This window comes from Lycorma delicatula, chromosome 12 (genome assembly GCF_047948215.1).
Source record: "Lycorma delicatula isolate Av1 chromosome 12, ASM4794821v1, whole genome shotgun sequence".
Classification (NCBI taxonomy): Eukaryota; Metazoa; Arthropoda; class Insecta; order Hemiptera; family Fulgoridae; genus Lycorma; species Lycorma delicatula.
In genome coordinates, this window is record NC_134466.1 from 25,067,163 (window position 1) to 25,080,177 (window position 13,015).

Here is a 13,015-nt window from a genome sequence, read left to right on the forward strand (position 1 = left end):
TAGTCGGGTGCCTGTGTAGGCTATATGAGGTGGTAACTCCCGAGTACAAGATAACGCATAAAAGTAATATTAAATTTCATATCGCTGACTATACTAATTTTTTTTTTGTCTTCAGTCATTTGACTGGTTTGATGCAGCTCTCCAAGATTCCCTATCTAGTGCTAGTCGTTTCATTTCAGTATACCCTCTACATCCTACACCCCTAACAATTTGTTTTACATATTCCAAACGTGGCCTACCTACACAATTTTTCCCTTCTACCTGTCCTTCCAATATTAAAGCGACTATTCCAGGATGCCTTAGTATGTGGCCTATAAGTCTGTCTCTTCTTTTAACTATATTTTTCCAAATGCTTCTTTCTTCATCTATTTGCCGCAATACCTCTTCATTTGTCGCTTTATCCACCCGTCTGATTTTTAACATTCTCTTATAGCACCGCATTTCAAAAGCTTCTAATCTTTTCTTCTTGGATACTCCGATCGTCCAAGTTTCACTTCCATTTAAAGCGACACTTCAAAAATACACTTTCAAAAATCTTTTCCTGACATTTAAATTAATTTTTGATGTAAACAAATTATATTTCTTACTGAAGGCTCGTTTAGCTTGTGCTATTCGGCATTTTATATCGCTCCTGCTTCGTCCATCTTTAGTAATTCTACTTCCCAAATAACAAAATTCTTCTACCTCCATAATCTTTTCTCCTCCTATTTTCACATTCAGCGGTCCATCTTTGTTATTTCTACTACATTTCATTACTTTTGTTTTGTTCTTGTTTATTTTCACGCGATAGTTCTTGCGTAGGACTTCATCTATGCCGTTCATTGTTTCTTCTAAATTCTTTTTACTCTCTGCTAGAATAACTATATCATCGGCAAATCGTAGCATCTTTATCTTTTCACCTTGTACTGTTACTCCGAATCTAAATTGTTCTTTAACATCATTAACTGCTAGTTCCATGTAAAGATTAAAAAGTAACGGAGATAGGGAACACCCTTGTCGGACTCCCTTTTTTATTACGGCTTCTTTCTTATGTTCTTCAATTATTACTGTTGCTGTTTGGTTCTTGTACATGTTAGCAATTGTTCTTCTATCTCTGTATTTGAACCCTAACTTTTTTATACTAATGAATCTGAAAAAAGTGCCGTTAAAATAAAGAAAAACTCGCTCGACTATTGTTTGTTATTCTAGGTAGATGTGTACAATCAGGAGTAGTCTGTTTTTTTTTTTAATAATTTTTATCTTGCAGTATAAAAACCAATTACATATTTTAGGGTAATATTGTTTTAGGTATAACTATGTATGGATTATGATTTTAAATACTCATCAAGAAAGCACTGATAAAACTATAGTAAAAGTAACGGAGAAAGTGATTATGATGGATAATGAAAAATGTTATTAAAAAGATATTTGCACAAACTTAAACTTTATAACTAACAAACTGTTAAAATATATCATCAAATAAAAATATCAATATTATGTCGAATATTTTGCAGGTTTAACTGTACATCTTTTTCTTTTTCTTGTTTAGCCTCCGGTAACTACCGTTTAGATAATTCTTCAGAGGTTGAATGAGGATGATATGTATGAGTGTAAATGAAGTGTAGTCTTGTACATTCTCAGTTCGACCATTCCTGAGATATGTGGTTAATTGAAACCCAACCACCAAAGAACACCGGTATCCACGATCTAGTATTCAAATCCATGTAAAAATATGGACCACTAGACCTAGGTGGGTTTAACTGTACATCTAATTATCATGTAACACACGCGCGCGCGCAGAGAGATAGAGACACACACATACACACAGTTATTTCTTAACGATAAATATTTTTTTTAAAAACAAACTTTTTATTTTATTATACGTATAAAAAAATTATTTCAATATAAATATTCTTCCAGAATTATATTATATTAGCCAATGTTAAGTGTAAATGCTAACAGTGATTTTTTAATTAAAACTGAATAAAATAAAATACGTAACAAAGACTTCAACCAGGAATACATACCACTAATAATGCTTACATATTCTACATACTGAATCCTAACATGCGTGTGTGTGTGCGCGCGCGCGCGTGTATGTAAAATTTTACATAAGAGGATATTGATAACATTTTAAAAATTACTTCTGCAGGAATATTGATAGTTATGCCCCAAAAGGGTTTGTATCTTATTTTTGATATATTTACGTAAAAAAATTTTTTAAATTGTTAAACAATGGGTTTCTTTTAAAACGAAATTGCTCTAAAAACTAGAAAATATTTGTAATTTGTAAAAATTTTCAACATTAGTAAAAACTTTGCGCTCACAAAATATTACTTTGTCTTATCAATTTAATTTTTGTTCAATTTTTACTTTTATTAATCCTCGCAGAACACCTATTCCAATTCTTCAGTAAAATTTTATGAGCCGCAATGGATTTCTTTTTACAAATATTGAAAATTACTTTGATTATATTACAGTTACTGAAAAATTATTTCCTACTTTTTAGAGAAATTTTTTTAAATTTATTTACTTTTACTTTTTGGTCTCCCGCCTTCGCTTGTTCGTTCAAATGCTATCGATTCGTTCACATCGGTTTATAATTTTTTCTCATTCTTTCTTACTCTAGTAGCGGGCGCGTAATAAATAAAATAAAAACTCAACTTTCGCCCGCTAAAAATCAACTCGTCAAATCTCGCCCGTTTTGCCTTTTCGCTTTCATTCGCTCGCTTTTCATGCTATTTCTCCAACCGTATTTTACGGTGTGTTGCAGTTTTTTTTTGTTTTGTTCTCTAGTTTCATCTTTTTGTTCCGATGAGAATCTACACTACACGAAGAAAAATGATTTTGCTATAGTAACAGAATTCATTTACTTACGACAACAAATCGGTTTGTCGTCGTAACAAAATCAGATAACTTACAGTAAAAAATCAGTAACGATAGTTAATAGTAACAAATCCATTTTGTAATCGTAACAAAATCGTTTCGCTGCCACAACACACCCTTAGTTACCGAAACATATGATTTGTTACCCGTAAGTAAACAAATAAATATGTTTTTACAAATGTTCGACGTGTTTGTTTTAGAACGATATTAAATACGGTATATTATATTATAATTCATGCCAAACGTGTATGATTTTTTTTAATAGTTTTCTTATGTTCGAAATCCTGTTTAGATGACACACGTGAAATGCAAAACACGTGTTTCGCATACACGTGAAATTTCAGCTTGATTGGATAACGGGAAGTTTATCAGATTTCAGTTACTAAATTTCATCTAAACAGGATTTCGAACATAAGAAAACTATTAAAAAAAATAACTGTAATTGAGCGTTATTTCTACGCTCTTTCGTACGGGTAAAAATGTACTTTGCACGATTCATAGCGTTATCCGACAAACACCACAAGAAAATGACCAATTTTCTTTAATCTAAACGCTGAAATTGCATACAGAATTACAGTTCTTCTCTCTGGAATATGTATATATACGTTGTTTCTACATGAGCATAAAGCAAGCGACTTTATTTGAAAACTGAAGGTGTTTGAATCTAAAGGGCAAGTCTAAAGGAATGTACGCCGAACATTCAAAGGTATATTTACCGATAATCCAAATAGTATCGCAAAAGATAGAGAGAGACCTTTTTTTGTAGAAAATTTAATTTCAAAAACTGTAAATGGTGTCAGAATTCGATCGATCAACGGTTTGACCGTAGTAAATTTAAATATAGGAAAGGAACATAATCCGGTTGTTACCGCAAGCAATTTAAACGATTACCGTCATGAAACGATGGAATATTTCGTTACGGTAATAGTCGTAAATTCTTTTCGGTTATAAAACCTATGTTAGTACAAAATTTCACCTCGATCGGCCGTGTAGATTTTGCGTTAAAGAATAACAGCCTCATAAAAATTATTATATATTTACACAGATTGTATCACAAAGTTTTCCCGGGCCCTTTCATAACCTTTTCTACTCGTGAAAATAATCTACTCGTTTAAATTTCATTTAAACATTCGTCCTAAAATACTTCGTTTGCGATTTACGGCTAATGAAAGAGACGTGAAAAAGTTTTCTTTGTTTGATTCAACTTACTCTATACCATTTTGTTTAGAATTAAATCCTCTACAAGTTTTGTTTAAAAGTTATTTAACAAAGTTATTGTACCTCTAACATTAAAAACAGGGTTTTTACCCCGATTTATTAATTTCACACTAGATTTCTACTACTACTGCAGATACGGTTCTAGGATATATTTTTTTTAGATTTTTCCGGTCAAAAACAAAACGATTCACTAATTTTGTCCCTTAATTAATGTTTTAAAAATTTCAGTGACATTATTTCACCGGGATAGCTGAAATCCGACGTAACTCGCAAACGAAGCATTTTAGGACAAATTTTTATTATGAATTTTCTCCATTATCTTCGCGAGTAGGTTGTGAAAGTCCCGGAAGAAATTCGTGATACACTGTGTATATATAATAAATAATTGTATATGTAATAGATAATAATACATTACCGGGAAATAAAATTTTAATTGAAATTCAATGAGATTCAATTGAATCAATTCTTTTTTCTACAACTGATGAATGATTCACCGTACAAGTTTACAAAGGAATGTAAAAATGGAAAGTTTTAGCATAAGCAAAATGTTACACCTCACTGATATTCGAATCCGGGACCTCCAGATGAAACGCCGAGACGCTACCACACCGCCACGGTGATCGGAAGAGTGGTAACCTTAATATAATTTATTAAATCAGTATATTTTAAAAATCTGAGTTCGATTTCTAAACGGTTTTATAATTAATTTTTTTTAATATTAATCTATTTTCTTTTTTAAATAAACCTTTATTTAGTTTATTAACTTTTGATAATAAATAAAAATATTTATGTATAAAATTAAATTTTTAATTATGTTTTAACATTTATTTTATTATTTTAGTTGTTTTAAATATATTTTTAATGTATATGTGAGGGTGCGCGTACGTATTACGTAATTGATAATAAAAAAACTGTAAACAACCGTAACATTAATCTATATTGTACGAGTTAAGAAGACGTGTATACACAGAAGATCACCGATTGTACGCGGAGATGGACGAACATGTATACAGCCTAACTCACTCGATCCAGTCGCTTAGCGTTACGGGCGATAAACGAAATTAAAATTTACGTTTCATCAATGTGTGTTGTTTTATTTAAACAAAATTAACGTCTTTATTTTAACATCATGGTATGTGCTTTTTAATATAGACTTAATAATGTAAATATATTTAATATAGAATGTAGTGTATTACCATTTTTATTATATTTTAAAAAATAGTATTGAATAACTTGTTTCAATCATGCTTGTAGTGTGTGTTTGTGTGTGGGCGCGCGGGCGCGCGTCCTAATCCTTTATTGCTTTTATATTAATCCTTTATAATCATCAAATTATTGTTGATTTTTGTTTGATTATTGTTGATTTTATTTGCATTTTTGTGCGAGTTTGCGTGCGCGCGCGCACATCTATGTATGTGTATGTATGTAATTTATTCTTTTAACTGATTGTTAAACGAATGGATTTTGACTTTTTTTGTCATAAGTCAAGCCGATCTTAACACACTAGTTATGATATATTTTTCAGTCTACCGGTTGTGAATTATAAAAATAAAAATTATTTTTTTCTTATCACACTTTGGAGGTACTGAACTGACTTAAAAAAAAAAATTCGGTTTTTCTATATAACGTAGACGTACGTAAATAAATGATTTACCATAATTAAATAATAAAATAAAAATGAAAAAATTTTCCAGAACATTACCAATATAACTATGAATATAATTTAACCATACTTAACCTACGCTCGCTTCGCTCGCTAACTTTGACTAGCGAAGGTTAAGTTTGGTTATGCTTTTAAATTTATCTATTATATATATATATATTTATTTGTTTATCTCATAACCGAACACGGATATTGCCCTTTTTGTTATCTTCAACTGCTCATTCACGTTATCTACGAACTTTCGGGCAAATCGTGTCTCTTCTTTCGTCTTCGTGTTGACCTCCAATATAACGTATTGCAATCTGGGAAAAATTGAGGTTGGGGAATAATTGCTCAGAATTACCAAATGATATATAATATAACTAATGTAATTTCACAACTTACATAGAAACAAATTTCCCCGTTAGACCGAGTTACTTTTTACACTTTAAATATTATTCATTTATTTAATTCTACCGCTCACCTGTGACGTCACAACATAGGGGTAAATTAGAGCAATTTTTGTGGTGGGCATGCGATTTTAAAAAAAGTTTTTTTGCAAATATTGTTATTTTTTAATTATTAACAAATGCGCCTAAGTAAAATATGACCTTAATTAGGCGAAATCTCGAGACTGAGGGTGACCTTGCTTCACAGCCTCATCTCTTTGAGCTTTTAAGTTAAAAATTTAATGGCATGTGCCTCATACGAAGAAGTAATCAGACCAAGTTTGGTCTAAATCGGTCCAATAGTTCTTGAGATATAAGGTGATTTATATGCAAACACCGAACACACGTTTATACGAACATTAACAACAGGACAATTTCCATTCGGTTTTTTTGGTTCCTTAGGCGTCAAAACGTCAAGATCCGGTGAAAACCGCATATGCCGAAATCGGACCGATTTCAATACTTTCTAGAGCTGTAGCGCTATCGAGACGGGAAAGTTAAAGGTAATTTAGTAACTCTTCTTTGCGTTTGTACTGTTAGACATTGTGTGACGTATAATAAATCGACTATTCTAATTAAAAAGGTGCACTAATAAATTTATTTATAGGAAAATCGCTCTATTTATGAAAAAGATGCAAAATTTAAATTTAACTATCTCTGGTTCCTGTATATTTTATGTCCACATTTAATAATAAATTTGGTAATTATATAAGTTACGGTCTCGCCACTGATTTTCATGAAATTTGGAATATAACTTATGTAAAAGAAAGTTATTCGTTACTATTAAAATTATTAGTGGGAAACGCCTTCCATCGAGTTACGTCCCTTGCAAGTTACGCAGCACCCTTACCGAAATTTCAAAATATTACAAGTGTAAATAAACTTTATTTTGGGACTGAATAAATTGGTTTCGATGAAATTAAATTCACTTAAGGTTAAATTAATTTAGGTTTAGTTTACGCTGTGGGTTTTGGTAAATGTACAATATACATTATTTGCGGAGTAAAACGCTTGGTTTAAATGAAATTTAATCGAGTATAGTTAGTTTAGAACAAGGTTAATGTTAGGTTTACGAGTAAGTCGGTTGAAATTTTCCGTAGTTTATCCGATTAATTCACATTTCAAGATTTCTGTTCGACTCGACTTTAAGCAAATCTAACCTTATTCTTAACTAAATTTACACGAAACAAAATTTTAGTCGACAATTATTGTATGTTACTGTGAAAGCTCGATATCTGACAAATATGGATTTTCTCCGGTACATATCGGCTCACACCAAATACATCTGTGAAATATCAAAATATTTACTTATTCAGACCTTCCCCAGAATATGTGACAACACAGATAAGTTCTGGGGTAGAGGGTCGAAACGATAACTAAAAATTAAAAAAAAGTCACTCGATACCAATGTTTACGGTAAATAGATTACAAGAAATGCTCGTAAAAAAGGAAGTTTAAATTTTCGCTATATGTAACCTACGTTTGCTAATCTCGTCTAATTAACGTTAAATTTACAAATTAAATATGTTATTCTCCCACACTGGAGGCGATTAATCAAATTCACCGCATTTATAAACAATCTAATCAAATTTTCAGAATTTTATAAATGATAAGGTCCAGTCGCTATCAGCGTACCCTGAATGCGGTGAGTCAAATTAATCGCCTCCAGTGTTTGAGAATAACATGTATAATTTGTATATTCGATTTAAAATACAAATTTATTCCGATAATACTTTTACAAATAAATACACGAAGTTCCATTCTCTGGAATACCTAAAGTTACATTTTTTTATCCTCCGGGAACACCTTTAGGTATCGCTTCAGAGGATGAGATGAATGACAATTTCTGTATAGCGTGTGAAAATACCATGTCTGACCGGGATTCGAACCCGAGTCCTCCGGATGAAAGGTCGAGACGCTACCACTCGCGCCACAGAGGACCGCTTAAAAGCTCCATTGCCGCAGGTAATTCTATCCTACTAAACGGCATTTGTATGTGTGTGTGTGTCCCCTTAGCTTAGCACGGGAATGTACTGTTCACTAGCTGAAACTCCTGATTCGTTAGTACATGTCTAGCGGTGATTAGATGTATACTTGTTATATTATTATTTATTGATATACCTTATTAATATACGTTATATTTAAAACTATTTAAAACGACCTTTGGGGAATATTTAATACCTTTTAACCGCATCTGAATTTCGGTAAGAAAATCGTAAATATCTCGAAATCGGTTGGTCCTAGCGCTCTGAAAGATTTTTTCCAACCCCCCAGGAAGTAAATCTATCCGCTCCCAGCGGTACCCATCGGATGATAATATTTTCAAGTGCCCCCGGGGCGCCGTTCGGAAATCGGTGAGGGGGTGTGATGAGTTTCCACCGTAGTATTTCGGCAACCGCTCGTCCGATTTTCACGATTCAAACGGCGTACGTATCGTCAGCCGGTTGAACGCTAACTGTTAAACGTATCGGATACATTGTTGTTCCACTGTATCTTAGTTATACGGAAATTAAATAGTTTACCCTGTGTTCAGATTGCAGTCGGTAAAACGTACCGATACGATCTTTCGCTAAATACGCTCAAACATGTGCTCTAGCGCAGCTGTAACGTATAAACTTATGAAGATAAAATGTAGAAAAAAAAAAAAATATTAAAAACACTTTTTAAAAACCTCCTTAAATTAAACACGCTTAACGGTAAAAAAAAATTAGGACTGTATCTAAGAATGGATTTGACAACAAATACTTTTGTTGTTACTGTATCAGAGGAAAATTCCGATTCGTTAGTATCTTTCTAGAGTTAAATTTTTAATTTAACTTTCGTTATATCGGTTTTCATCATTCAAAAAAAATATTTTCGCACAAGAGGTAATCGATTTTGGACACTTAATAATCCCATTCCGAGACGCCGCCCGCCAGAGCAACCCGTCCGGGGGGGTCTAGCTGCGAAGGGCGTGCCTACGGCAGGTCTCTACAGCCAGTAATACAAAAATGTAGCCTAATCTAAGTACAATTAATCTAAGGTTTGTCGCATCGGTGCTAGTTCATATTATATTACTCGTTACGTGTAAGGTGGAGGTTCATTCATCAACAGGAGCACAAAACCGTGAAAATTTGAACGTATTTTAATTTTATTCATTCTATATTAATTTTATTCGATGTAATTTAGAAAACATAACAGTAGTGTCCTGAATACTGGTAATCCATTTCTTCACCTCTTTATGAAGACATTTTCAACAGTTATACGCTTTATACTATCGTCTAACGTGATATAAATTTTAGGTCCTAAATAGATAAATGATTTCGAAACTGTTCTTTAAATACAGCCGGGATTTGTGAATCTTCTGCATCCGTACTTCTTGTATTATACGCATTATTTTATGACTTTTACAACTATTGAAAAATACTCTTAATAATTTTTATACGTATAGATTCTTACGGGTAAAACATTCAGTTTTTTGGAAACATCAAGAGATAGGTTGAAACTGCTTTTGAATTCCATTATTCTTATTATTATTTTTTGTGGTATTTCCACAGTTAAGTGAGATTTATAAGCGATTTAATCAGTGCATTATATACATACAACCCGACCATTTTTAATTGCAATAATTGTTTTTAATGTTAACCGAACGAGGTTAGCGAGCAAAGTGAGTGTAATTATTTTTTTTTTTTTAGGACTTGGTTTTTTAGCAGGATTTCTCGTAATCTATTAGCCTTAGTTTCGGGTAATTTTTTTTTTTTAATTTTAATTTCTAGTTATCGTTTCGACCCCCGCCACAGCTTATCTGTGTTTATCGACATATACCGGTGAAGTTCCGAATGTATAATACGAAATAGTAAACATTTAGATCTTTCACCGACGTATTTGTTGTGCGTCTTCATTCACTGAAGAAATGTCGATCGACATTCTCTAATTTCGATCTTTCACGTTTATATGTGTATTACACGCGTATAGTGCAATATAAAGATTTTTTGGTGCGGGTCCTGCATAAATTAGGAGGGATTTAATTCGGGTGAAAGGGGTTTCTGACAAAAAAAAAGTTGTTTTATAACTCATAACTTACGTCTTTATATTTCAAATTTTATAAAAATCAGAGACGAGTCCGTAACAACTGTAACTACCGTTACGTTTGTCATGCAATTCTAATCCGGTATGAAAATAAACCAGTTATTTAAGAGCTTAAGAGCTATTCGGTTAAACTGCAATATAGATCTACGAGAATTATTTTAATACATTAAAATACGTTTAGTATTACACAAGTGAAGTGTAGAATAACATTATTTTCAACCGCATTAATGAAAGAAGTTTGTAACATATGTTTCGCAAGCATATATAGTGTTTCGTTTACGTTCCTTTTCTATCTTCAACGGCTTTTGTTTTGCTTCGCCTGACGATATTACCGTACAGATTAAAATTAAACTACGGAAACGGATTCATATTATGAAACGTGGAATATTAGGAGGTAGAAACAAAGACGGATCTATGTAGTAAGAAAATTTCTATTTACGATGAGTTTGAAATCTTTTGACAGCCATCTTGGATCCGCCATATTGAAACAATTTTTTTTTTAAATAGAAAACGATACACGATTTTAATTTAATGTGTTACAGAAAATACAGTGTCGAAAACCATTTCTCTTCAACGCCTCGTTTTTTATTTATGAACAATAAAAGTTGGAAAAACGGAAAAATCGCGATAGAAGTAAAACGAGTTGAGATCCCCCGTTGTAACTTTTTTATTACATATTACCTTCAGAATTACATCCGATAACAAACTGTAAACAGTTCATGAATTAATGGCCCAAACCCTAATAACAACAGCCTTCTCAATAATTATAATAAAAAATAATAATTTGGAATACTACTAGAAATTAAACGGCTACATAAAGCGAGATATTATTTACTTAAATTATCACAATATTTAATTTTAAAATTTAGTTAAATGTTTTCAGTTCTAAATTATTTAATACAGCAAACTTTGAAAAAAATTTAACAATTTTGAAATTAAAAAATTTGTTACAGATTTATAAGGTAAATCAGTTGTTATTTTACAACATTACGAATTATTAATTTCTCATTTCGGCTTCTTGTTTCAACATAAAAGTACAGCATATATATATATATATATATATATATATATATATAGTATCCCCATACGGCTTCGTCCCCACTATATGCTTACTTGCGTTTCCCGACGCAGTCAATTTTTCTAATTTTATGTATGTTTTTTAATCAATTTATCGGAAGGCGTGTACTACTCTTCGTATCGAACATACAGTAATACTAACAAGGGCTGTGTTAGTTCAGCTGTCATGTTGTACAACGTCGCATTCCTTACAAAATCAGAATTTAAAAAAATGCCGATAACAGTTTTTAGATATTTATCTGAAGGGTATTTGCAAGCCCAGAAATTTCTACTGAATATCTGGTTTTTTTTTGTTATATATATTATAGCGCTGTTTAAAATTCGTTATTGTATGCATTATGAATGTAAAATACAATAAGATTATAGTATTTTGTATTTATTGTATTAAATGGAAAAGCGCGTTTTACCTCGTTTTATTGTTAACACGATTTTTCCTTCATCGCAAATTTGATTGCTTATAACTCGACAACGAAGGAATTAACAGAAAAACGGGTTTCACCACTGTTTTTCTTGTAAAATTTTAAATCGAAATCATCCGTCATACGTCCACCTTCCTATTTATAAAAAAAATAAGTGATTCAACATAGCGGATAAAATTTTAAAACCAACAATAATGCTGATTTTTTAAAAATGTGGAACTCCATTTCTTCCCGTTTCCAAATACTTCTCAGATACACAGCAAAAAGCTGTTCCCGTACTTAAACATCACCCGGTGTGTATAAAAGAACATGTCCTGAATGACTGATTCATCAACGTCCAGCAAAAATACTGAAAAATGGTTGAAAATTTGAGTACATGTTCTTGCGCTGTTCCATTTAAATAAAATGGATTTTTTAACATTCCGAATATAAAAGAGTGAAAACAAAGTAACAATGAAACTTAGTATTTTTTTTTTTTTAATTTGTCGGTAACAAATGAAGATATCAACTTGATTTTTGAAATTTCATTTAAAGATTTAAAAACAAGTTTCTACATTTTTTTTTTGAAAGTCAGCCTTGAAAGTTATAAGAAAAGTAAAAAAAAGAAATATTTAATCAAACCTTCCAAATTTTCCCCGTTTTCGACTATATTAATTGAGATACCTAATCACTAGATTGGGGCTTGCAAATACTCCTTCATATTTTTTTTTGTCTTCAGTCATTTGACTGTTTTGATGCAGCTCTCCAAGATTCCCTATCTAGTGCTAGTCGTTTCATTTCGGTATACCCTCAACATCCTACATTCCTAACAATTTGTTTTACATATTCCAAACGTGGCCTGCCTACACAATTTTTTTCTTCTACCTATCCTTCCAATATTAAAGCGACTATTCCAGGATGCCTTAGTATGTGGCCTATAAGTCTGTCTCTTCTTTTAACTATATTTTTCCAAATGCTTCTTTCTTCATCTATTTGCCGCAATACCTCTTCATTTGTCACTTTATCCACCCGTCTGATTTTTAACATTCTCCTATAGCACCGCATTGCAAAAGCTTCTAATCTTTTCTTCTCGGATACTCCGATCGTACAAGTTTCACTTCCATATAAAGCGACACTCCAAACATATACTTTCAAAAATCTTTTCAACTTTCAATCTTTTACTTTCACTTTCAAAAAACTTTCAAATCTTTACTTTCAAAAAACTTTTCACATTCAGTGGTCCATCTTTGTTATTTCTACTACATTTCATTACTTTTGTTTTCTTCTTGTTTATTTTC

At 31.8% G+C, this 13,015-nt stretch overlaps 1 protein-coding gene across 5 annotated transcripts in view; it reads left to right on the forward strand.

Moving 5' to 3' along the window:
* Positions 1–13,015, forward strand: part of LOC142333265 (uncharacterized) — a 56,536-nt gene that overhangs the window by 28,303 nt on the left and 15,218 nt on the right. The window contains exon 5 of one of the 5 annotated variants that reach the window (XM_075380278.1): positions 1,288–1,460. The exons of the other annotated variants lie outside the window; for them this stretch is intronic. The gene's annotated coding sequence lies outside the window, so the exon portion shown is untranslated. Of the gene's footprint in view, positions 1–1,287; positions 1,461–13,015 lie in introns of those variants that run through there. 5 annotated transcript variants of the gene reach the window in all.